The sequence below is a fragment of the Melospiza georgiana genome, chromosome 4 (assembly GCF_028018845.1).
Source record: "Melospiza georgiana isolate bMelGeo1 chromosome 4, bMelGeo1.pri, whole genome shotgun sequence".
Classification (NCBI taxonomy): Eukaryota; Metazoa; Chordata; class Aves; order Passeriformes; family Passerellidae; genus Melospiza; species Melospiza georgiana.
Window position 1 is genome coordinate 24,373,941 of NC_080433.1, and position 25,824 is coordinate 24,399,764.

The following is a 25,824-nucleotide window of genomic DNA, read 5'->3' on the forward strand; positions in this document are numbered from 1 at the left end:
TATTTTAGGAACAACATATTTCCTCCTCCCCCTTCCTACCAGTACAAAACAGCCTGAAACTCTGCCTATTTGGCTTCCTGAAAATTTTTCCTGGCTGAGTACTCACAGCATACAGAGATCCTCTATTAAAATTGTTGCCAATTCTCTTTCTTGACCCCTTTCCAGCAGGATAAGAACAGAAAAAAGGTGGCAGTCAGAGAAACAGTAGAACCCAAGTATACCTGTTTTATCTGAAAGGTGTTTGAAGCTACAGTAAACAGTGCACCAAGGTGGCCTTAATTTGCACTGGAAGCCAGGGAGATTGCCACCACATCCATCGTAGTTTTTGCCACAACTGAACACACACCAAGAAACCTGGATTTTAACAAATGAATGGCAAAGATGCCCTGCAAGACAGTCCTTAATGACCAGACGGGAAAAAAATAATGTCTGGAAATGCAGCGTGAGCCTTTTGACAGAAGGAAGTTTAAGCATAGATACAGGAAGGAGATGGTAGGTGATTAGTGCTGGGAAAAAAAATCTTGTTTAGATGATACTTACTCAGGAATTATTTGATCTAGCTGTAATCTCCCAGAAACACAGGGTAAAATGGCTGTTGTCAAGACATACAAACTGAGGGGCTGAAGAATAAATGGAATAGAGTGATCTTGTGTGTTGGGGAGGATGAAACAAGAAAGCTTTTTAAATATGATTGCTTGGCAAAAGATTTTGAGAATATAGAAACTATAAGCGAGATTGAAATGAAAGCAACTTTTGAGATACTTTAGTTGTTGAAAAACAACGATGTGACTAGTTGAATGTTATCTCTCTTAGAAGAAACAATTTCTTCTGCAAGCAGGCCTTGCAGCTTGGCAGATGGGGCTCAAAGAATAAGATTTAGAGTTTAACACGTAAACATAGTATAGTAATGTAGTGATTCTTATAAGTTGTGTAGAAATGTTATAAGATATGCATGCTGTAGTAGATTGGTTAATGAGAACCTAAATATTCAACACTGAAGATGATTTATTTTATTGTAACGGGAGCTTCGCGCTCTTTTTGCTCTCTCTTTTCGCGCTCTCTTATCTCTCTTCTCCTTTATCTCTTTGCTCGCTCTTGTGCTCTTCTTCGCGCCATTTTCTTTCTTTGTCTCTCCTCTGCACTTCTCCTCCCCCTCCTTTCTACATGCTTTCTACTCTTAAACCTTTGCTGTTAACTCTCTTACACTTTAAGCTTCTCTTCTCTCAGCCCTGCTCCGAGCTGCGGCTAGCAGCTCGCAACAGAGCCCTTCACCAACGGCCTTTGTAATAAACTACAAGTTATACGACTTAGCTTCAAAGAGATCTCGTCTCCGTCCGTCCCAACCGTGCGACCCCAAGCAACTCCTACACTTGTGTACCTCAGCTTCAAAGAATATAAAGAGATTGAGTCTAAGGAGTCTGGATGATCCATTTCTTACAAATTGAATCAGGCATTTTTGTAGATTTTCAAGCCCTTCAGAAAACTTCAGCATTCAAATTCAGGTTAGAAAGTCACAGTGTTTAGGACAGAAAGAACTTAATGTAAGTATTTCACAGAACAAGTAGATAATCTTAGAAACAGTGACAGAAGATGAAAACTATTACCTATGGCCTAGAAGTCAAATTATGAACTGAAGGAAGGGTACAAGATAGACACCTTTGCACTGCCAAGCTTCCCAGCTGGCTGTGGGACATCAGGCTTGCCAGGTGCCAAACACTCCATAAAAGCAGCTCTAATCACCATACCAAGCAACGATGCCCACAGGTGACAAGGAAATTCTTAGATCATCTTTATACTACAGAAGGAATTTTCTTATAGCATGTTGATTCTTACAGATTTAGACTACCTGTAGTTTAACGCCGAGACAGAGCCTGGGCCAATTAATTTTTTAAATATGTACACTCATAAGCCTTAATTTCAATACTCTTCAGGTCTGACAACAAGCCTAAGACAATCAATGCAGTGTATTCACAGGGGAAACTCATCCCAGTCCTCTGCTGTTCTCTTTCATGACACCCAAACTGCACTATGCTTAAACACAGATGTTTGGCAGCAGCTTTAAGGTTTTCTAGAAATTCTTACCTTTAGCAACTCAGGCCATGTTTTTCTCATCCCTTTACATGTGCAGGAAGAAATCTTGTAGGATCATGTTGTGAATTAAACAAATACACTGGACTGGTTTATGATGTGGCTCGGGAAACAGCTGTGTCAGAACTGTGAAGCAGCAGTGGGATGAGAGGCAGGGACAGGAAAGAGCAAGAATTCGCTGGTCCTGCATCACTGCCAAAACTTTCATACAGAGAAACACTGGCCTTCCAGCAGTGTTTCATCCATGCATCTTTTTTCATGCATCATTTTTCAGCAAGTACTTGAGTGTTAGTATTTGAGAATTGTAACAGTTACAGCAACTTTCCCCAGGATTTGCATGATGCCTCAAACAATTTCAAACTATCTCTTCATCTCCTTATGGATGTTTTGCCAATACACTGTTAATTCTCCTTCAAATACTTTCTTTTCTTTCCTCTTATTTCTAGAATCACAACTTTGTTTGGTATGGAAGAGACCATTAAGTCCAACCTGCAGTTTCATCTTCTGAACTGGAAAACTTATGGTAGGAAAAGATCCTCTATGGCCACAAAGCAAGAAACAAAAGAAATCCCTGATAGCTACCATCAGCCTAAATCCATCCCTTTTATGAGAGGGTCACAGCTGGTAGTGGAGAAGTGAAGACCAAGGATCACTTAAAAGGGAAAATCCCAGTCCAACACTGAAGAGGAGGTCTACTATCACTTACAGGACAAGGATTTAGGAACACGACTCACCTGAAAAAATCAGCTATCACCAAGCTTTATCTGCAAGCAGTTAGTTTAGACCAGAAAGTTACCCAAACTCTCAGGTAACATGGGAACATTTATTGCATAGTGTGGGGATCAGCTAGCCCCTCCTTTCTCTTTGCCATGAGGGAGGTACTGGGAGGTTTGCAGTAGAGAAGCTATTAGTTATTAGGAAATAAAACAGCTCTAAGGACACATGCAATCAGGGCACACCATGTAATCATGATGCACCACGAAACGCACAAAAACAATTGCAACATCAATAGACAAGTTCACACTATAGGCCAGGTGAGCTTTTTCTTTGACAGCTATTTCTAGAAGATATACCCTGTTCTTTCCACAACAGGTTTAACATTTTTCAATTTCAGCTGAATTGAAAGCTAAGTCACTTTATCACAGAACAACTCCAGCACAGCTCAGGTTTCAGCCTGTGAGAGTAGAACTAATGCGCACACAATATAATCTCTTAAGACAATTTGACACTCCTTTCCTAATGCCTAGGAAAAACAGCCCCTTTACTCCAGAGTTTATCTTTGCTTTCACTGAAATACCCTAAAATGATGCTTTTGTGTTCTTCTCCACATATCAGAGCAAACAGATTTCAGGCTGTAAATCTTCCCCGTGCCCTATCTTAGAGCAAAATCATTCAGTTCAGCAAGAAAGCATAAGAAATAGGATAAAAATAAAAATTCCTTTCTCTCCCCACAGAGAATATACTTAGCTGTATCCAACATATTTTCTTGAAAAGCACTGTAAAGTCCAAGTGAAAAAATGTATATTTTACTCATGCAACTTGTCTTCCCACTAACAAAGGACAATATTGACACAGTCAAGATACACAAGAAGAGCTTGCTGCTGTTACTATAAGGACCTTAAACCAAAATCCTAAGAAAAAAGACTGAGCAGCTTTTAACCTCCTACTGAAACCAGCCTCCCTTGACTCCCAGGGCGTTGTTGTAGGGAGGAAGGTGGAAGAGAAGGGCATGAAACCCCTTGAAAAGAAAGATCTTCTCTACCCTGTGTCTCTTCTCTGCTGGCATCAGTGCAGGGAACCTCCTCATTCCAAAACCCAGCAAAGGGCCCTTGTTTCCAAAGAGGCTTCTCAGATCTGCTGGAATGCTGGACCACCCAAACACAGCTGTGGATTGAGGGACCACCCCTGAGCTTCCTGCACTTCATTATTCCCTACCCACTGAAAACTTCCATTACCCTTGCAGGAGTTACTTTAGCTCACAGGCAAAAAAATAATCAAGTAATAGTTTGATTATCTTTGTAGCACGACACTTCAAATGAGGTAAAATGTGTTTTTTTCCCCCCATTATTGTGACCACTAGGGCAGGTGTTTTAGAGACTCTCAATGAAGAGAGAAAATTGTGTGAGCTCCTATGGAGGCCTTTTCTCCCTGAAAAATTACATATAGAGCATCCCAATTAAATCCTATTTCACATGAATAAATACTCCTTTCACAGAAGTATTTGTTGCAGAATAACAGCTGATGGCTGTTGTAAAGCCAACGGGTGAAGCACACCTACTGATCTGAAGATCTTCATAGCAAAGATGAATTAAACATGAACTTTATAAAGATTTGCATAAATGTCCTGCTTTTCTCTCTCATTATAGAACCTACTGGTCATCTCAATAAGCTTCCAGAAACAATGTATCTTACTTTCCCTTTTCTACACAGAACAGCACGTGTCATAGTTTTCCTTTGAGAGCACACATCGACTTCCTCCTTTTCTTACACACGACATGACAACATTCCCCCTTTGTCACAACCTACAATCCATTATCACAATCAGCTGTGCTTCTTGACAGTCTGTATCTCCCAACAGAGACACCCTCTTGCAAAATCCTGGCATGTGCTGTTCCTCCACTCTGCCAGTGCTCTCCGGGTGCAGAGCAGGAGGTGCATCAGTATCACGCATGAGGGCAAAATGCTTGGTCAGTGACCCTAGCTCAACAGCGATCAATGTAGAGATCTCTGAATTGCCATTCCCAGGACTCATTCAAAGTGGCGGGGGAAGACAAAATGTCAAAATTGGTCCTTAAAAAAAACCCCCACCATCCTTTTGAAAACCAAGATTTGTCATAACCCTCCATTCCAGCACAGAAATTAGAATTATGTTTTTTTTATCCCTATCCAACATAAAGATAAATGCTGAAGTTAGGGAGAATTCCCTGATGGAAGGAAACACCAAGTTTTAAATCTGCTCTGGTTATTCCTCCTCCTCATTTCTTCTCAATCAGAGTTTGCTATGTCCTCTACTATTAAACTGTTTCTCATTTGTCTTTCCCAGCCAAATCTTTCTGTTCAAGGTGTTCTTTAAAAACTCTCACAGATTTGCTGACTTTATCAAAGCAAGATGAGGCCCAGAATTACAGTCCTCCCTCACAGGGAAGCATCACAATACCTTCCTAAACACATGAAACTATATTGGGTTCATCTCCATTTCGTATTTCAGCAGCTTGGGGGCTTCTCCTGACTCACCACAGAGCAGCAACTGCTTTTTTCTCAGCCCTCCCTTCTCCTCGCCATCATGCCAAAAAGGTGGACTTTATTTTATTACCTTCTGTGAACCCTTAATTCCTTTGGACTGCCTGTGTAGAAAGTAAAAATTGTCTTAGGCTGCTCATAAAACCCATTCTGTCAGAGTGGGACATCACCAGTTACACAGGCAGGAGAATCTTAGGGCAGGACATGCTCCAGGCACTGCACTCTTCTGGCACTGCACAATCACAGAAGGAAAAGTAGTCAGAACTGCAAAGAGATTAAGGTAGAAGTCTTTACCTAGGAAGTAAAAAAAACCCAAACCCAACCAACCAAGCCCTCACAAGCTTTTTAAAACCACTTCTGGTTTCCTGCAACTTGAAGGTCAAATGAGACTCTCCATTTTTCAAGCTGCTTTAGATCAACTCCACATGGAAATCTCTATATTTAAAATACGACATTTTAAATGGCATATTTTTATACAGTATGCAAAAGTACTTGAAATAGGTATTTTTTTTCTAATTATGACTATTTTGTTTTTTCTCCATTTTGCCTTCTCCTTCCCTTTGTTTATGCACTGTGGCAAATCACATCCTATACTCCAGTATAATTAAACCTTTGAAAAAAATCTGATGAAGTAACAGCTGGTTTTGTCCACTTAGAAGGGAGTAAGTCATTATATGCAAAAATGCCAAACACTGATGCATGGGATGTGAGAAAATCAGGGTTCCATCAGTTAGGCTTTTTTTTTGCTGCTAAATTACCTAAATCCTGATGTCCATTCACAAGTATTTGGATAGAAATTGTAACTTTAATATAGGAAATTATCTTAATTTCTGCTACATCTGTGTAGAAAATATAAATTTGTAAGTCTGCACTCTAGACTTCTCAGGTGTATGTGTCTCATAGAGACACATCTGATAGAGAAAAGTGTTACTCTGTACAGGAAGATTGCACTGGTTGTGAAGCATCCAAGGGACCTGAATGAATTTGTTGATGTCATTGGAAGTAAACAATCTAGTATTTTAGGAATGCCATGGAGACTGAGAGCAGACCCAAGGACAATAAAAGGCGTATGTCAAGACCATCTTTAGGATGGGCAAGGAGAAAGAAACTTCCAGAGGTGGAAGATGAACAATTCTGTATTTCTGTAATTCTGCGTTCCGTATTATCCAACTGTAACCACATTTTATAGCACTTTTTTCTTCAAAAAAAACAAGGAAGAAGAAAAACACATAAAAGGGGAGAGAAGAGCTGAGGTTTAGTTACTTTTCTGGGCTGGCATTCAGTTTTGCTTGCTGTAAATGGTACGCTGGCCTCTGGCAAGAATTTCCAAATACAGGCCTTAAAAATAGCCATTAGCACTAATGAAGATGACAGAAAAAAAAAAACTCAATACAAACAATCCTGTAGCTTAGGCAAAAACAACTTAGACATTATAGACAGACAAATACAGATAATTTTTCCATGTAGCTAATTTTTCCAAGCTAAATAAAGAACTCTATTCAGAAATAAATAAAAATATTTTAAAAACCACTGACTTCCACAGAGTTATGCAACTTCACTATAGTTTTTTGGGGGTTTTTTTGTGTGTGTATACTAATCAAACACCTGGATTCTAAGTATAACAATTTGTGGTTTTGAACAATAGATTACCATGGAGCCCAATAATTATTTTGGCCAGAAAGGCTTTCCTGAGATGTCTCAAGTCTCCTGCCTCAACCTGCTCCCCAGGAAACAATTTCTTTTCATTGAGGGAACGCTGTCTGCTTAATGACAACCAAAACAAAATATTTTTATCTTTCCCACATTGGGAAAGCCTCCAAATAGCTACTGAATGACTAAAACCAGGGAGTGTCCAAGCAGGAAGACTGACTCACAAAAAAAGGCTTTGTCTCTGCTTTCTGGAAGCCACAGCCTGTAAGCTGGCTTATTCAACACCTTTTACCCTGGGAACAGATTTTTACACCTTTCTGAAATGTTCTTTTATCAGAATGAAAACCCCAAACATAATCTTACTATTATGATTTTTCCAGTGATATTTCCATGAAGGTTTCTGTGGGAAGCTGGGACAAACAGCGGCTCTGTTCCATGCACAGCCAAGTGCTCTTCCTGCTGGCTGCTGCTGTCACTCAAAGTCAGAAATGTGGACAGCCCAAATTAAAAAAAAAATAAAAGACAAGAAAACAATGGAAAGAGACTCTGACTCTCCTTGCTGGACACCTCTCTTTCTGCCCACTGAAAACATGAGGAGCAAGAAGTATTTGGCCCTTAACTTTGAGGTCTCAGATGCAAGAGCCGAGTAACTACGTAATACCACTTTATTGTTACTGACACTAGCCCCAAAAAGGGCCAAAAAGTGAAAAGACTAAAAAAGTAAGAAATAAATCAGCACCTAGAGCAGAGAAATTATTAGAGATGAAAGAGTGTTTCAGATATCATATAAATAAAAGAAAATGTTTAATTGAGGATGTTCTGGTGTGTGAACAAAACAAAAGGAAAAGGTATTGGTCAGGAAGTTGTTTTTTGAGAGGATGTCTTGAGAAGTTCTTTAAGGGAAAATATTTTCCTGACCACCAAAAGATAAATAAATTTTGTCTTTGTTTTGTGAAATATTTATTACTTGTCTTCATCACTCTCTGTCTTTCCATGATGCTTGTGCTGCTCCTTTTCTCCTTTTCTGCAGATCTCTTTCCTTCTCCCTTGAGTGCTTTTTCCCTTAGCTCTGAAATTCATCTTTAAAAGAAATATAGAGGATCTGCTGCTTCCCTAGAGCATTTTCAGAAGCAGCTGTAAATGACTTTCAATGTAATGCTGCTTTCTGGGTCATCCACCTGACCTGGCCTTTTCTACTTTTCTTCATTAAGTCAAACCAGAAAAGATGTAACATTTAAAAGGCCTGTGAAGTGGGAAACCTGCATGGCTAAAACTTAGAATTCTTGGATTCTCTGTAGAAGACTGCAGAGAAATGGTACCATAATATAACTGCCTGAATAGCTATGATAGATTGCTGCTAAGTGAGCTATTTCATATCACCCTGCAGCTTTTGACTTTCACCCTCTGACTTTCTCACATAAAAGTTAATGAATAAAGGAAGGTATGTCCATCTACTTTCAGAACTGTTAAAGGTGCAGGACAGCTGGTAGCATTTATTCCAATATGCACTGTAATAATTCATTTAACTTCATGATAGGGCTTTTGGTTCAAGAATGGCCTCTGGTAGACTCGACCCGACAACAACTACATTTCTAGTCATTTCATTCCTTCTGGACAACCTTCCACAAAGTCAAATCTAAAAATGATTTTTAGTAACTTCTCTGCCATATTATTGTTTTCTAATCTAAGCCATACATAGCAGTTTCCAGCTCACTGCATCATTGTTATGGATACGAACAAGGCCAAACTTTCTCCAGAGAAAGAGGTTCTCGTTTATTAAAATAGCTAAAAGGAACGGAGTGCCCAGGATAAGCCCAGGCACCCACACAGCGAGCCAAAAACGAAAACAGTGCACTCACCCCAAGTGCACTGGGTTCTCCCAAACAACAAGTACCCCAAAAGAAGAAGAACCCTGACCCAAACGAACTCCCCACATTTATAGTCCCCCTTGAGTCCAGGATTGGTGCACTTTGGATCCTCATGATGATTGGTCCATTTCCAGGCTTCTCATTGGTCTTTACCGCCGTTCATTTTGGACCAATCATTTCTGCAGGGCTTCGAATGATTGGTCAGATGTTTCATCCAATCTCTCTTCGACCTTGCCTTGCCCCATCAGACCTCTGTTTCACCAAATCCTGGACCCTTCTAGCATATTCTTATAAGCCCCCCTTTAAAATAATACAAATAATATAACATAATTAATACAATATAATTGAACTATATCCTATTTTAACTTAACTTTTACCTGTAACATCATTGTAAGGTGGAGAAATAGTGCTATATTTAATTTAGATTTCTTAGTCTAACAAAACAGTAAGGTACTTGATCAAAGGAGACAGAAATCACATTGGGGAAAAAAGGAGCAGAAAAGATCTGCTCTGGTGGATTTCATTCTTCTATAGTGTTCATTCAGTGACTAGTAATTCAGGCTGGAATGTGGATGCACCTGGATTTGAGTGCATTCCCTCTGACGTAATAGGAACACTGTAAAACAAGAAACTTCTAACAAACTGTATGCAAAACAATTTTAGCTGTTGCCCAGTTATGAGAAAAACCTTGTTCTTTAGCTGCTCAAATAAAGAAACTGAAAACAGCTGTTGGGAGTCACTGAAGATGCTGAGTAATTGCTGAGTGAAATTGTTATGGCAATTGACAAAATCAGACTGCATCCTGCAGGCTGCAGCTGTCACAGGGAGGTTTAGGCTGGATATCAGGAGAAGTTTCTTCCCCTAGAGGGTGGTGGGCAGGCTCCTCAGGGAATGGTGACCCAAGGCTGCCAGAGCTCCAGAAGTGTTTGGACAACACTCTCAGGCACAGGGTGGGATTCTTGGGGTGTCTGTGTAGAGCCAGGAGTTGGACTGGATGGTCTTTATGGGTCCCTTCTAACTCTGGATATTTTACTATTCTAAGGAAGGATTCCAGAGAAAACTGAAGGAGGAACAAATCTGAAGTGAGAAGCAGACGGAGCAGTTTAACACATCAGCTGTGTCCTCCAGGGAGCTGTGAACAGAGTGTGCAGAAGGTCACGTGGCAAGAGGAGAGTAAAGGAGAGGGTGACTATGAGTTCAGCCAGAGCTTGCTGAGGACTAAAAGCAGCTTGTGGGTCAAGGGAGGACAAGTAAAGGCACTGATCTCTGAAGAGTCTTCAGAAAAGAAAAGGTATTTTCTGTGCACCTGAAATACTGATTTTCTCACTGTACCAGTATAACCAGTTAAAGACCCTGTCCTGCAAAGTTAATAACCTCAGAGGATATCATTAAACATCCAGCTTCTACATCCAGCTTCTAAGCATGTTAGATCACTCTGGAGGCAGGAAAACAGAACAGGGTGATAGCATGACTCATGACTTTCCACTATTAGTTATGACAATTCTGTACCTGTAGAGGCTGAGACTCAAATAACTTCCTTCTTCCAAATCCAAAACTGAAAGAGCCAAAATTGCCAGCGCAGCTGCATACTGTGTGAACTGGTTTGTCCATTCTTTCCCCAAAACCCCAGTTAATTTAGACAGGTAACAACAGAAATCAGTGTTAAAGTGAAACCTACACTTCATCATCATCTGAAACAGGATTTCCTTACCTATTCTGGTTAACATGCCATAGACAGAATTACACTTCAAGCCATCTTAAAAAAAGCCTTACCTGCAGCTCCTCCTACCCAAAGAGGCTCTTGGTACTCCCAGACAGCTTGTACACGAACAGCATCTAATTTAAGAGTGGCAAATTAAAAATCGGTGTATCTTAAAAATAATATTAAAGCATACTGACATCAGAGTGATGTTTCCTTCAAATCTCTCACTCAGCATCAAATCTGTTCTGAGGCCGCCTCTCTCTTCAATGATGGACAATGGGGTGAATCTGGCTGAGTGTTGGAAGGAAAGCCTGCTGTGCAGAATTAAGCACTGATAATGCATTAAGTCCAGGAGTGGGGCAGGAAGCATGGAAGGGTGAGGAACACAGGATACAAGCTGGGGAAACACATAACAGACAGGAAGCAAGTGGTTAATAGCATTCACCTGAAAACTAGATTAATTAGATTTTAAAAGTCTGACATTTACTGGCAGTGAAGCTGCTCTGGAAGCACTAAACTCCTCCAAGAGCTAAGCTACAGGAAGGTCTAGGAACACTGCTGATTCAATCAGTCCAACTAATCCAAGTCTAGACTTACAGTTCTTCTAATTCACAAGTCAGAAAGGCATCTAGTTAGAAACAGAATTTGCTGGATAACCGCTGGCAGAACCTGTACAAGCCTCAGACTGTCTTCACTTGCACTGAGAAACCAAGCTTCTTCTCTGTCACCAAGTATATACTGGTTTTAATCTTTTGGCACTGTTAAGGAAACATTTTTGCTTTAACATCTGGCTCGTTTATGGTTTTATATGAGAACAGTTAAGTAGGGAGCTCTGAAAATCCTGATACAATGTAAATATTTAATCCTTAAATAAACCCATTGGACCTTGCTCCTCTGCTCTCAAGCTTCAAATCTACCAAAGGCAACAACAGAAATTACAAAGTTCTATTGTAATTCCTAAGAAAACAAAGGAGCTCCTCCACAGGCCAGGCGTTTAGGAAGCACATTCAAAGACAGCAATACACACTGACATGAGCAGAGGTTACACCCACACACAGACACTCGTGGGACTCAGGGGATGAGAGCTGGAGTCAGAATTCACTGCAAAGGTTTGGGTGAAAGCAGCATGTTTAAGTCAGTGAGGTATTGCTTTTACAACTACTTTCAGACGTACAAAAAAAAGTCAGCTTTTAAAGAAATACTTCAAATGTTGGAAAGGTTAAAAATTTACTTGTTTCATAATGGTGCAGTATTTACCATTTCAATATCATCTGGGCATATAGTCTCAATTTTTCATTGAACTTTTCTACTCCAAACATCACTACAAAGTAAAATACTCATTACTTCATTAAAATAATCTTCTTGCTGTGTCTAGAAAGGGATAGAATTAGGATAAAACCCTGTGAATTGCCTATCACTTTTAATTATTTCATAGCTGGGTGCTTTTTGTATTTCTCATTGATTTAAATTAGAACAGTAAAAGTAACTTTATGAAGTTTTCCATTCTCAAAATATATTGATTTCTCTGACATAAAAGTCAGAACTATTAAAATGGTGATCTGATATACTCTCCACTCAGAGGAGCTTTCCAAACCTTTTTTTGCAAAGGAATATCTGTTCAGGCAGGGCAGCTTTCCAAATTTGCTCGTCTGTCTCGCTGCCCTAACAGCTACGTTGCCATCCGTCATCTGCCACCAAAGCTGCAAATGACAAGGAAGTTCATGAGGGAAAGTAGTTCTTATCTTACAGCTACTCATGGACAATTCTCAACTATAACTGCAAATATCAGCAATGCTTTCTTTCCCAGTCCCAGATGGTAAAAGACACAAAATCCAAAAAATCCTGGCTCTGATGCAGACATTGGTGAAGGATTGCTCCTTCCAAGAGAAGTGAGAGTTCAGGCCCTAACTCCAAGCAACCTGACCATCCTGTCACCATCAGAGACACCTCCTCATTTTATCACAACAGCCTGGAAAAAAAAGGCATGGATTTGCCTATTTTCAATTACAATGGTCATCTAATTGGGAGATGACCTAAGTCTTTGTTGCCCAAGACATCTTATGTGTCACGGAAGGTGTTACCCCCTTCTCTTCTCTTTCAAGAGAACGGTAACACCCTCATCTCCCCTCTTCGTCCAGGGGCCTTCCCTCCATGCACATCTTTGACTGTTCCTGTCAGAGGAAGCACTTGTTTTGCCGAGCACCAGTTGCACTCTTCAGAAATCTTATGTCACCAAAAGTGACTGAATTACTGCTACTATCTGCTATGAATCTCTTGTGATCCCTCCCAGAGCAGGGTAAGGCATGTCCCAAGTCACCGCATGGGAGTGACCATCGTGTTGACCATCGTGTCACTGGCCAGTTTTAAAGTCTTTCACACAAATACAAATGAATAAAAATGAAAAAAATCTGTCCCCTTGCTGCTGGCAGCCCTGCCTCCTCCGACTGTATATCTGTAACCTTCCTCCTTCTCTCCCAACTATAAGGCCTTTTTTCACCCGTTTCAGCTCAAAACGTGGTGGGGTATGGAGCAAAAGTAGCAGGAAGCATCCAGAAGTCCTGGGTAACTGCAGAGCTAAGAAGGAAAGCACAAAGGTCTCTGGCAGTCAACAATGAATATTCTAAAATATTTCTAGATTACAGGAAGAAAGGAAAAAAGAGAGATGAAAGCTGACCTTGCTTCTTCAACTGAATCAGCAGATTGCAGCTAGAGAGGAGGGGCATATTTGTTTTCAAAACAATAAATGCAACAAGCACACGTGATTCTGCAACTACCATTCTTAATAGCACTCTTCAAACAATGCTCCTCTGTCACACGCTAAAACAAGATCCTTTGTTTTTACTAATAATAAACCAGAACACCAGTGTAAGAAAACAACAAACCAACCACCAAAAAATCTCTTCTTTACACCACAAAACAAAAATGCCCGAAGGCAATCCCAATATTGTCAGTACTCTAAAGATATATACACTCACCAAAGCAGAACAGATAGAGATGTGTTTACCAAATCCTTTCTGTAGCATCCAAACCACCAGCCAAGGGAAAAGCATTCTGAAATCACCCTGAAGCAGCAGACGACTGTAAAGATAACCTGGTCTAGCTGTGATCAATCTGCTTCCAACACCAAGAGAGCTAAAATCCCCTCCAGACAGCACTGCTCCTCAATTAATTAACTCTACTCCTTTAACTCACATGCCAGCTGACACTCTGAATGTCCCTTTGAAGCTCTCAGCTCACACCATGCCGCTGTGCTGCCAGACTAAGGCGCCTCACGGACGTGCCCTTACCTGACCCCTTAGCTCACTTTTTTTTAACATCTCCATCTAACAGCAATCTCCTTGCTCAAGGTAAAGACAGCACCAGCAAAAGCAACAGGCTTGGAGCAAACTCATCCTGCTGCTTACCTCAAGCCAAGCAGAGCAGTGGATTTGAATGCTGGCATTTTGGATCTGCATGAAGAAGAACCCCAGGTAGCAAGCAAACACATGTGATTTGAAAGAGAGAACACAAATACAAGTAGGTGTAACATTTAGGGTTGCAGAAGACTTAGAGCTGTGGGTAATACCTTCCTATTTTGACCATTTTACATTCAGGGAAACGGGTCTTTGCAACATGGAGACAATTCCTCTTCCTCACCAGGAAGACTCTTATTTTTTAATTAGTCAACCATATTTTGACTAGATGAAGCTGTTACAGTATGAAGGGTCCAAATCAGAATTCACGCCTTGGCCATTTCCTGTGCCTACCTATTGATTGCCAGCTTGCCCTATTCACCAGCACCACCAAAGAGCAGAGTTTTATAAAGACAACTTTAAAAAACCAATAATACACACAAAAAAACCATCCCAAAACTTGCCAGATTCTGCCAGAAATTTGTCAAGACAATAAGCGGGGGGAGGGGGATGATTCCTCCTCTTTCCATTGTCAGAACATATTTTGTCAGCAATTCAGAGAAAGTTTAAATAACAAAACTTCTTTTTGCTTTGTCTCAATTTAGTTTGAATCAATGTTCTGATGAGGAAGACTGTGTGACTAGAGGAGTAAATTCTGCCTACTAGAAGTCCTTCCACATGGGTACTATGGCAATGAGACAGCAACTTAAGATTCTCCCAAGGAGAACAAATGCAGCTTGGTTAGGGGAAATGCAACCAGAAGAAAAGATCAAATCCATAGTATTATTAGAAACTGCCAAACAACTGAGTTTTACTCAATGCTGATACATAAAGTGTATTGAAAAACATGTAACTGCCTTTCTCAAAGTCTATGATATTTTTAGATAAATATATTAGAATTTTGGTGGTTTTGTCATAACAAAATGCAAGGTAGAAGGCTTGTTTCATTTCTGGAATATACATTTAGGAAGAGTTTTCCTATGCTAAAGGCTGCATTCCAGTTGGCAGCAGTGTGAGAAGTGTGTTAAGCCTAAGATAATGTCTACTGTCTTATCAATGGCATGGTGGCAAGAGGCAGTAAAGCTTGTCATTACTGGTCAGCCCTCATCCTGAGCTGTCCCCAGCTTGATCCACCTGGAATCAGAAATCTCAGCTATTGTGTCTAATCTAGATGCATATAATCTAATTTTGGCTACAGAGACTGAAGTGCTTTGTACCCACTGCAAACTGATACTTCACTAAAACTGACCTAGGACCTTCTTCCTAGCTTGATTCCTTTAACAGGAACTAGTGCTCTCCTGACAAGAGAGAAGAAGGAATCCCAAGCAAATGTGAAAGGGACGTGAAGTTTTGCAAGAAAAAAGGGTGTAGGAGCAGGAAGGCATCTGTGATGCACTCTGTAATGAAACATCACTGAGGTGCAGGAAGTGAGACATATGCTCCAATTACCAGCTGGCTGATAAACATGTTTCCAGCCCTGAGGCTTAGGACTGTTGCAAAGCAGCTGGGCTGGCAATACAGGATGTTCTCCTAAGGTGAGGAGAATTTTTCCAGGACTGACCAAAGACTAGGACTGATGCTCCTTATTACCTGCTGGGAAGAGTCAGGTCTACAGTCTTGATTTAATGCAAAACATAGGTGATGTATTTACTAGAGCAGCCACAGCACTGTCCTGGTGTGGAAGGAAGACAGCCCAAGACGTAATGCTCCCACAATACTTGGTATCTGCTCCTCGAGCAGAAATTGAGAGGCATACCAGAGAAAATCTCAGTCACAATTTCACTTGCAAATCCAAGTCAGACAAGCAACTGAATTGTCACTGCTGCCTCTGTAAAATGAAGAGATATATGTCATAGGTTTAGTACTTCTGGGTGATGAGCAGACTTTCAAAAGGATAGAGAACCATAACTTTTTATTTCAAAATTTAGAAAGTGAAACAGCTTTGCTTTAAGTATTGTCACTTTGGTTTATCACTTGGGGAGAGGTGGGCTGACAACCTGGACAGTTTAACCAGAACAGTTTTCCTCCTCAAATTCACAGGCCTGTAATTTTTCCTCTCTGATTTTTCAGATAGCACTAAATTCTAATGGGAAATGAACTTTATCCAACAACTCAACTGCACCTTCACCTGTGTAAACTGCCCAGAGACGGTCTGTTTTCTTTCATGTTTCAAAATACTGCAGAAAAGCAACTAGTCCTTGCTTAGGAAAGCAAAAGAGAAAGAGAACTTTTAGAAAGAGCTTCTTTTTGTTCTATCCAGCCCCCACCTGCACTGCAGACAAAATTCAGGAGCAGAACTGGGGAAGCTGACCCAGAACGAGGGATAGAAATGTTTCTAGCCATCCACATCTGAGTTGCAATGTGCTCCCCTCCTCCTCACCAGACGGGTGTGAAAAAACAAAATGTGAACTAACTGCTCAGGTTCTAGCTTCTCTCTCCCAATCCACAAAGGAATGCAGCCTCTTTGTTTATCTCTAGGCTTTTCTTACCTGCCAGTGCATGTGTTGTGGTGTAGCAAGGTGGAGGACACTTAATAAATGCACTATTATCTGCAATCTTTACAAAATGCTATCAAGAGCAGGCCTCTCCCTTTCTGTATCTCCTGTATTAATGAAATATTTTGTTAAACAATGGAAAATTTAGAAACTATACAACTGCTTGTGCTATTTTAGCTTATATCACATATGTGCCTTCAACGTTAGTTTAAGACCACAGAGACTCCAAAGATGCAACCATTTTAATAACATTTTTTAAAATGCTCTTGATTCCAAGAATATTATTCTTAAGTATCATTAACACAGCCTCAGCGACACTTTCTGTTGGACATAAACAACCAGAGAAAAGAAGGACAAGACACCCCTCCACTTGAACAAGGTGAAGTGTTACAGGTACCTATCTACAGACACTCATTTTGCCTTTTACACTGCAGCACATGACTGCACACGCCACAGAAGAAACTCATTTTTCATGTATCTTTCACTGACAGGACTGTTGAAAGATGAACTATCTGTTCCTAATTGTTACCTTCTTCAAATTCTCTTAGCCTCCTACAAGAAAAGGCTAGGAGAATTGGGATTGTTCAGCCTGGAGAAGAGAAGGCTTTGAGGTGACCTCACTGGAGCCTCCTGGTATCTGAAGGAGATGGCAGGAAAGACGGAAAGAGACTACTGACAAGGGCCTGGAATGACAGGACAAGGGGGAATGGCTTCAAAATGACAGAAAATAGGTTTAGGTTAGACAGTAAGAAAATATTCTTTGTTGTGAGGGTAATGAGACCCTGAAAGAGAAGCTGAGGCTGCCCCATCCCTGGAAACATTCAAGGCCAGGTTGGTGGGGCCTGGAGAACCTGGCCTAGTGGAAGGTGTCCCTGCCCATGGCAGGAGACTGGAACAAGATGATCTTCAGAGTCTTTTCCAACCAAAACCATTCTATGATTCTTTGATTCCATATCCAGAATCTGGGAAGCATCTGCTGAGCAAAGCAGATGGCTGGCTAGTGAGATCCTCAGAATAATACAACAGTTCTCCCAACAGTGTTCTCACTTGGCATTACAGGATTCCACAACCCATATTTGGTAACGAGAGCAGCATTTCCCCAGGAGGCTGCAGGAAGAAGGTTCCCTGGCTGCATTGCTTCTCCATGGCATCACACCTTTTACACAAACCTGGCTGAACCCTTCACATTACATGAGCAAGGGAATGATTGTGACACTGCCCTCAAAAACTCCAGAGAGGCACAGAGAGTACTCCAGAGCTCACCTGCAGTTCACATAACTTGTCTGGTCTGCACATATCTTGCAGTCTTTGTTACATCTTCCAGTGTTTCATAGGTGCACCAAATTATGTTAGGAACTTTGCCTTATCATGGGTGCATGCTGCTGCACCCACAGGATGTGGATAGACAGAAAGGCAATTTTTTTTCCAAGCAATCCCAAGGTGAGCTGAGTCCATGCATTATCATCTTTTTAATGTAGTTTATAGTGCACTGCCCAGTGAAGACATCCTTGCCTTGCTGGTGTGCAAGGATGAGCAGTTTCTTTCTGACAGCTATATCTAGATCACTTTCTCTCTTCATGGAAAAGCAGGATAACAAACTCCTGCATCACACAAGGATTGTAGTTTTAATTCAAGAGCTGCCTTGGGGCTCTTGCATGAAGGAACAGCTGTTACCTTCACCTACTCTAGCAGGCCTCTGTACGGCAGAATTCACTTGGCAAAAGGAAGGCACTGTGGAATGGAAAATGTAAGCAACCAGTACATCAAAGCTGCAGATTACCATTTTGAGGCCAATACAATGGCTCTGATGACAGCAGCTGATAAAGCAAGAGCATTAAAACCATGTGTAGCAACCAGTGATTCTTATGGAATGGCAGAGGATGATGAGATGAAGTGTTTATCACTTTGTTATTGCTGTTGCCTGACCTCAAGAGGGAAAAAAGGGTGGAAGAATACATTACAGGCATCTGATACAAGATGCATAGTCCTTCCCACCGTACACCTCCAACAAACTTAATTTTTAATTACAGTCTTACTACTAGATTGATCAGATTGGAGAGGAAGAAGAAAAAGAGTCGGCAGGCAGAGGTTTTTATACTAATACATATCTACTGCTATTTTAAGAAAAAAGGACAGAGAAAACAACAGGAAAAATGTCAACTAAGTGCACAGTGTTCATTAAACATGAACTAGCTTTTTCTAAATGAGGACCTTTAACTTGTAAAAGTTAATAATTCCCATTTTTCTGCATCTCATCCTACAGCAGGGACAGGTCAGAAAAAAAAGGTCTTTCTTGGAAGAAACAGAATGTACAGCTCCAACCTTGTTGCTACTATATTTTTCAGTGATTTAAGAAGTTCCCCTTGGTATTTCTGCAGTTTGGTATTCTGTGGGCATTTGGGCTTCAGTGCCTAACAAATGGAGATAACTGTGAACCAGGTAATTTCCTTTGTGTGATTTAAGACTGCAGTTTCTTTATAGGTACATTTATAGGAGTGAAACTATCCCTCCCAGGGTGAAAAGGTGGAGGTCTCAGGCTAAGAACCCATACAAATCTAAAAAACAAGGAGGTCACATCATGGCTGGCAGAAAACAACAACCCGCTTTTTGTCAGCAAAACAGTAGTTTTCATTCTAATCTATTAATCTATTTCAGAAAGTTTATCTGCTTGGTTGAGAAAGCTACAGAAAACCCTGTTTTCCAATTCACATCACTAAATTGCAGCCATAAGCCCAGAACTCATTATTTGAGTCTGCAACAACATAAAGCAATGAAACCGTTCTTGACCAAAAAAAGCCCAACTGTTTAAACCAGTACCTGGAAGGAAGTATTGACAGTGAAAGTATGCATATACGCATATCTGGAAGAAAATATATTCCAATTAGTTCCACTAAAACCATTACAGCAGAAACAGTAATTTATGTATAGCAGTTTTGTAAGTAATGATGTCTACCTATCTGACACACCCCGTGTGACACAGTATCACATGAACTTCTATAATAAGCTACCTGGGGAAAAAAAAAAGCATACCTCTAAATATCATGCATGCATTTGTAATCTTTTGCTGATAGGGAAACATGCATGGAAATGAAAAATCTGTTTCAATATTTGCTATTAAAAAATTTAAAAAGAGGCATAAGCTAGCAATCTATAATATACCATCTTCTGCTTATTTTAGGATATTGGAGTGGAGGTGGAAGCAAAGAAAAAATTTTCTGTAGATCTAATTTATGGAAAATGAGGCATTACATAAAAAGCCAATCACAGGAGAATTCATTCTATTTATCAGATACCTTGAAATGCTTCCAGGAAGCCACATTAAGTGTTATTTTTAAGGAAGATTTATGACTTGTTAAAAACTTCTAATTAAGCTTCCTACTCTTACATGGTATTTCTGTGAAATATCTTTAAATAGCATTGAGCAAATGCCTCCAGCTATCCCTGTCTGCCTGCTTTTCAGCTTCCATCCTTCCAGCTCCTGTGGAAAAGGAACTTAGTTTATCTCCAAAATTTAAAAAGCCCTCACACTCCTTTTCCCTTCCCACAGGTGGATAGGTGATGAAAACAGTTAAATTCTTACCATCTCCAGCTCATAGATTTGTTAGATGTACATACCGCATGCGAATGACAATAAAACTCCAGTTAGTAGCGTCTGACCTGCAAAATCAGTGGCTTTGAAGCAAGAAGACCCAGGAAAGGAGCAGCTGCTCAGTCTTCTCTGCTGGAAATCACTCTTTGCATGGTTTACAATAAAGTTGTTCTCAGCCTGACACTATCAAATTAGCAGGCAACAAACACTATTCTTTCTGGACATCTCTCTTCTGGTTTCCTGCAACTGATCCAAGTCCCTGATTGTGGCCACAGAGACTCCTGTGGGGGTCTATAAATCACTGCCAAAATCTGCAGGTTGAAGAGACAGAGAGAGATATATTGTAATACAGGTAATATATTGGAATGCCCACAAAAAAAAATTAATTTCCACCAATCAAAAAAGGTTCAGAAACACTGCTTATGCCAATTCTACCAATTTATTGCTTGGGAAAGGAAGGGGTGCATACTGTGCACCACACCGTATGAGACTGGAAGGCAGGGAGAGTAACATCAGGTCCCAGGCTGAAGATTTTACACATGCTGGTACCTTCTGCTGTTTTTCATGCCATTCTAGCTTGGGACAGTATGAAACACATAAAATAGTCAGGAAATTGAGTAGATTACAAGTCTTGGTACTTATCTGAATTTCCCATGCCTTTTCCCTTAGATTTGATGCTGTAATTCAAGACTGCTCTCATCTTACCACTCCTACATACTTTATCTAAATCTAGCCTCACCCCTTGAGGCTTTCATGTCAGCATTTATCAATAAACAAAAAAAGAAAATACTCTTTTCTATATTGGTAGATACACAGCTTAAAGAAAAATATAAAATCAAACAGAGTGCAAGACGAAAGAAAAACTCCCAGAAAGCCAAAGAAATAGCAACCATAAAATATAAACACAGTCATCTTTTTAGGCTCTCTGAGAGACAGGTCACAACAATCCTGATGTATTAGTACCACTGAGACCCAAGATGAAGTTCCTGTGGGTGTTCCTGTTGTCAGAATGGGTGTACTTCTCTTTGAGCCTGTCATATTGGGATGCTGCATACAAATCAAGAACGATTGTTCTCCACCAGAAAGGTAAAATACCATGTCTGCTAGAAGTAAAGGCAGTTATTACCGCATAAGGCTTGGTTAAAAAAAAAAAGAAGAAAAAAAGAAAAAAAAAATCCTTCTCTTCTTTCCTTTTCCTTTCTGTGGTGAAAATTCTTCAAAAGATGGTAGAAGATGGTAAAATTTTTGTTCATCTTTCCTTATGCTTATCAGTACAAACAAGATAATTCCTTAGTAAATAAATAAAATGTTTCAGGAAACACATGACATACAATAAATACGGAACAAACCCAAATGAAAAAAGATGTTTACACCTTTTCTAGTTTATTCACCTTTGACTGTGCAGCAAGTACATTTCCATCCCTGAGATCTACTAGAGGGCAGAACATGTGGGAGGATAATGGGACAATTAAAGTTTTATCAGGATTTTAAAAAATACAAAGAAAGCAGTATGCATCAAAGAAGACAAAAGTAGTAAGTCAGTCTGAACAGAGAGTCATGATTGTACTGTGGTTAAGAGGTACATTTATCACTAATTCCAAAGATCATTAATTTTAACAACTGTTCAACTGAGCCAAATATCTTTACAGTTAAAAAATGGTTAGTGCCCTGGCAGGGATGTTAAAAAATCTCACCTTCCATCCTGTTACAGATGTTAGACAAATCAGGAAAGAGGTGCTTATCTTATATGGAGGGCACATATGTATGGTCATAAACTCACAGAATGGTTTCGGTTGGAAGAGACCATAAAGCCCATCTCATTCAATCCCCTGCCATGGGCAGGGGCAGCTTCCACTAGCCCAGGTTGCTCAGAGCCCCATCCAGCCTGGCCTTGGACACTTCCCGGGATGGGGCAGCCACAGCTTCTCTGGGCAACCTGTGCCAGGGCCTCAGCACTCTCAGAGGGAAGAATTTCTTCCTGATATCCAATCTAAGCCTGCTCTCTGCCAGCATGAAGCCATTCCCCCTTGTCCTGTCACTCCAGGCCCTTGTCAAGAGTCTCTCTCCATCCTTCCTACAGGCTTTCTTCAGGGACTGGAAGGCCCCAATGAGGGCACCTCAAAGCCCTCCCTTCTCCAGGTTGAACAATCCCAACTCCCTCAGCCTTTCCTCACAGCAGAGCTGCCCCATCCCTCCGGTCACTGTGGTCCCTCCTATGGACTTGCACCAACAGGTCCATATCCTTCCTGTGTTGGGGACCCCATATTCTCTGTTCAAGTTTGTAGCACTACTGTGCTCCTTTTGGTGGATAGTCAGTAATTTCTAAAGACTTCCTTAATTATTTGGAATTACTATTTTTATCAGTATTAGTATTCAAAGATGCTACTGCTTATTCACAGCAAGATGCAAGAAATATCCAGCAGCTCTTGGCTGCACTGTCCTTCCAGAAGACTACCACAGCTCCAGGAGTAAAACAACCCACACTATACTTTTTAAATATTTGAAAAAGGACAACAACATAAAAAAACCCACTTAAATTATGCCAAAACCTGTAACTTCAGGTTTTGACACCATGCCCTTCCCATGAAAAAACCACAAATATCTTTAATGCACAGGCCAAAGATCATCAGGAATGACCCTCACAGCTCTCTGCTTCAGAGAGCCTTGAGGGCTGAGGTCAGCTCCCATGAGCTGAGGCTCCCAGAGTTTTATCCCTTTCCCTCTCCAAACACCTTATTGTCCTGGGCCATGTGCTGCCCATAGAGCAGCAGTGTTTGGGCACTGCAGATCCTTTGGAGGCAGGCAGAAATGTGACAGAGCACAACATTTGCAGAAGATTTTTTATTGGAATTTTTCCAACTACATCTGATTATAAGATCCCCTTCTGCCATATACATAAATTGATTGCCTGAAGCTGTAAAACACACGCTTGGATGTCTGGCCAAGTGTCAAAACAGTTTCAAAGGCACAATTTTGAATAATAGTGACAATGTGGTTGTTTTGATTCTCCCTGGCACTTCGGGGGAGCAAGTTTTGGTCAAATTAAATGCATGACAAAATAATTGTCCGATGTTCATAAATTCAGAAACAGTTCAGAGCCGAAAGTCAGAAATACAGCATGACAAACGAAAGTCAGAAATACAGCATGACAAACCAAGCAAACCAAGTTAACAAATTCTCCAGCCAGTTTGAAAACTGACTTTCCTAAGACATTTTTCCTTCTGCACAGTTCCACTCAGAATAAGCAAACTAAAAATTCCTAACTTTTCCATCTCTATTCTGAGCCTGACTTGTGAAATGAATTTTAAACAGCAGCTTTAAAAAAACTTCTGAGTTGTCTGAAAGAAAACCTGTTAGAGAGATAACTGTTTTCCATAATGGTATTAGGCTTTAGCTGTTATCGTGAATCAAAGAAATTATACCATGAGTGCTCAGCTCCAAAGTTAGAATTTAGGGAAAAGGTGCTGCCCTTTCAATTTTCAAATGCATATCTATCAGGTCTTGTGGGCCTTTTACAGTCTAGTACAGCTTTAATTCTAAAAGATACAGGCATACAGCTTAGTGGAAGTGGCATCTTCAGTCTCTTTCCTTATCTTCTCAAAAACAGCTCTGAGAGTTAAGCACATGGATTTTGCAGAGTGCCACACTCTCATCCCCCATTTTTATCAGCTGTTCAGCTTGGAATAGCAGTTCGGTATTCATCATGTCAGCAGTACTGCCCTCCAGGAGCTGCATCCCCAGCCAAACCTCAAAAGAATCACTCTTTAGCATAGGCTAAATCACAAGCTGCTCTGTTTCCTGCCAACCACTCTGGGTGGAGGCTTAGCTTCCAGCACCCAGCCACAGAAGATACTACCCAACAGGAGCACAACTGATGCTCTCGACCCACCCAGTTCCTCTCATCTCAGAGCAGTATCCAGAAATAGCGCAAAGATCTGCAGTGGCTTAGGAGAAGAGCCACTTGTGCTCTGGCAGGATTTTTAGGGCACAACTGGAAGGCATCTTCTCAGCGTGAACTTTTGCCTTGGAGAGAAATGCTCAATGTAAACTGGCTTCTTTTAACACCATTCTAGGATGTAGTCTGTAGCACCTGAAGTTTAGCAGCTCCACAACCATGAAGCAGAAATTCCTCTTGGCTGTCAAGTATTTGTTTGACTCAGATCACACAGAAGAACGTTTAGCATGACTGGGATAAAAGAGGCTTTACTTTAATGTACCGCTTAGCAAGAGGAAAAAAACCCTATAAACAATCAAGAAGCCAACCACATCCAAAACTAGATTTAATTGTAAATTAGCAAGGACAACTGAGCAGCGCTTAATGCAAGGACAAATCAAGAGAGGAGATTCAATGGTTCACCAGAGACTTCCCAAGATACATAATTTTGTAATTAATGACACTGTTTTCTGTACTTTAGGGTACAATGTGTATCACCCCCCCTGGTGAGAAACATCAGTTTTGTTTTGTGGTTTTATTTAAGCACACTGTTGACCACAATTAGAGGAAAAGAAATAATGCATTTATATGTCATCTAAATGAATGGTTTTTTTGAGAAGTCTTTCAAATCTCCCAACTACCAAATCAAGTCTGGTAAAGTAATTCAAGTATGCTGTAGGCCATACCTACATAACAACGTGCCATTTCTTAGAGTAAAACCAAACAAAACCAGAAAAACCTCATCATCAGGTTAAATAACTCCACTAGAAAATCCCCCTCAGAAGCAAAAGGGTGAGCCAGGAGCAAGCTTCTCTCAGGAAGGCTGGTGAAGGCTTTGGGGCATGAAGTGCAAGGAGTCTTCCAAGTGCATCATGAAGTTGTAAGCTCAGCACTAATAAAAGCTCACACAAGTAGAAGATGAAGAAATGAGGCAATTCATATGGGGATAAAGTCATCAGTGGTCTATGTTTTGAGTAGTACTGAATTCCCACAGCTGCTGCACCAAAACTGCAGCATCCCTCACACAGCTTGGCCATACCTTCTTTCTCCTAGGAGTGCATGTCCTTAAATTATTTCTGGGCAGACTGCAATAATCTGTAAAACAGGTGATGTTATACACAGCTGCTGTAAATGCTCCTTAACTGTAAGGATGGCTTTTCACTTCAAGTACAATTTTCTGAACTCATTTATTTTATAAGAAACAGTAAATCCAAATTTCTTACATCTAGAATTCATGCTAGACCATATTTTTTAAGCTTTCTATGAGCATACACAGGTTATTTAAAAAACATTACAGAAATTAGTCCATTGTTAGGAAACCTCTTGAAAACATTTACAAAGAAATTTTATAACACTAACTTTTGGAATATACTCTGCTTGCTCTACTACATTTCATAAATTAGAAATAGGTTTTATTGGCCTCATCTGAAAAATCATTAAGAGTTTTATAATGAGTGAGCTCGTAAGAGAATTACAAGGACATAATGCATGCTAACGTAGTAAAGAATAAGACAGGCTGACTTCATTAAAGTCATGAATTTGTAAAGTTTTCCTGTTCAGGATAGCATCTGAAGCACTTTTTTCAACTCAACACAAATGAAAATATTCTAAAATGTTACCACTTCAAAGAGATTTAGGACTATCTGTACCTGTTTAGATAAAACGACTTTAGCTGAATATGAATCACAGAAGACACAAAATATTCAAAAGCCCAAGATGCTTAAATGCAAAATATTAAGAAATAAAATATAACAATATAACAGTCTTTAACTCCTATGATAACTCACACCTTAAGTGAACTTCAGATCTTTGCACTTCACTATCAGATGCAGACTGTAAGTACCTGCACAAGTCTGCATGAGAAGG

General features: G+C 40.3%; 1 protein-coding gene across 5 annotated transcripts in view; it reads right to left on the minus strand.

Annotated features, from left to right (window-relative positions):
- The window catches only part of LOC131082200 (fatty acyl-CoA reductase 1-like), a 127,430-nt gene that overhangs the window by 81,351 nt on the left and 20,255 nt on the right, over positions 1-25,824 (minus strand). Inside the window, exon 1 of one of the 5 annotated variants that reach the window (XM_058021863.1) lies at positions 20,093-20,281. The exons of the other annotated variants lie outside the window; for them this stretch is intronic. The gene's annotated coding sequence lies outside the window, so the exon portion shown is untranslated. Of the gene's footprint in view, positions 1-20,092; positions 20,282-25,824 lie in introns of those variants that run through there. 5 annotated transcript variants of the gene reach the window in all.